Below are 1605 nucleotides of genomic sequence, written 5' to 3' on the forward strand. Positions count from 1 at the left end.
CTGAGTAATTGGGAGGACGAAGTGGAGGAAGACTCCTAGAATAGAAATCAAAAAGAGCAGATGAAGGATAGCTCAGTGTAAAGAAGAGAACAAAGACAAGAAAGAAGAGAAATAATAGACAACGTCCTCTAATAAGAAAAATACGACTCACCAAATATCAAGCAGGGAAAATTAGAAAGGCCATATATTCTGATGAAATTTTAGAAATCCAAAAATCTTCCAAAGAGGGAGGTGGAAAGCCATAATGAAGAAAGTCTGGGTTGGGACCCTAGTGGTAGAGTCCGTACAGCGTTCCCGGCTTCACTTTTCCTTGCCCTAAAGATGAACAATAGATTGTCCCCAGTGGCTTTACCCAGAGCTTGGGACATCCCCTGTCATAGAAATTTGCCCTGAAACTTATGATTAATGTCCTTATGCTTACTGATCACAATCCTTCTGGTTTAGCGTTCTTTCCAGACTACTTCTGTCTTTGTTCCTGGGTTGCTAATGCCACCGAAGGACAACATTGCCAGCAGAATGGCTCCATGAAGCATGACAGATCCCCACCCCCACCCCCACCCCCGGGAACCGTCACATAGCTCCTGGAATAATGCCCAGATTTTCTCTTAAATATCCTAAGCCAACTGAGAAGGCAAGGCAGTTTTGAAGGTGTTAACAGGCTGCCTTCTCAGCTCACTGGTGCTCTAACAATAAATTCTTGTTCTAAATATCCCAGCTCCTGTGTCAGTCTATTGGCTGAGTGACACAGGCAGCACGAGCCCTGGATTCCGTTGCCCTCCAGTTTCAATGCTTGCAGAGTATCCAAATCAGACTGATTTCAGTCTACAGCAATGCCACTCTGACCGTGCAAGATCTTGTCTGATCTTGGAAGCTAAGCAGGATCGGGCCCGGTTAGTACTTGGATGGGAGACCACCTAGGAAGACCAGGTACTGTAGATGTTAAAAAAAAAAAAAAAAATCAGACTGATTTCAGATTTCTCATTACCAAATGCTGGAAAACACTGGAGTAATGTCTTCAAAGATCAAAGAGAAAGTGTTAGAACCTAAAATTCTATACTTACTAAGGCATCAATCAAATACGAAGGCAAAATAAAGATACCTTTAGACATAGGGATATTTAAAAAGTCTATCTTCCTACATGAGAAATTTTTGAAGAAATTCTCCAGCAAAATCAAAATGAATCTAAAAAAGAAAGATAGCATTAGAGTAGCAGTTGGAAATTAAAGTACAATAATACAACACTGTTAAAGATATTACCCATAAAATAAAAGATGATATATTAGAAATTGATATTTGGAAGATTGTTCTTTGATTGCCAAAATGTCAATGACAGAGGGTTATATATATTTTTATTGGTTCCAATACACTATTTGGTTCTATAATAATAATATTTGCATATTCACAACTTTTATGACATTACTTCTGAGTTTTCCTCTTTTAGAATTTATTCATTCAACAAATATTTATTGAGCACCTACCTTTTGCCAGGAACTATTCTAGTCACTGGGAATATGAAGGAAATTAAATAGAGTAAGAAAATAGAGAGTGAATGGTGTGGAGGGGGAAGGGTTGCTCTTTTGGATATGTTGGTCAAGGGAGGCCTCT

The 1605-nt window shown here is 38.9% G+C and overlaps 1 pseudogene; it reads left to right on the plus strand.

The window, feature by feature from the left end:
• The first annotated feature begins 820 nt into the window (after nt 1–820).
• On the plus strand, nt 821–939 carry LOC111747070 (annotated as a pseudogene).
• Nucleotides 940–1605: the final 666 nt, after the last annotated feature.

The sequence above is a fragment of the Pteropus vampyrus genome, unplaced genomic scaffold (genome assembly GCF_000151845.1).
Source record: "Pteropus vampyrus isolate Shadow unplaced genomic scaffold, Pvam_2.0 Scaffold208, whole genome shotgun sequence".
Taxonomy (NCBI): Eukaryota; Metazoa; Chordata; class Mammalia; order Chiroptera; family Pteropodidae; genus Pteropus; species Pteropus vampyrus.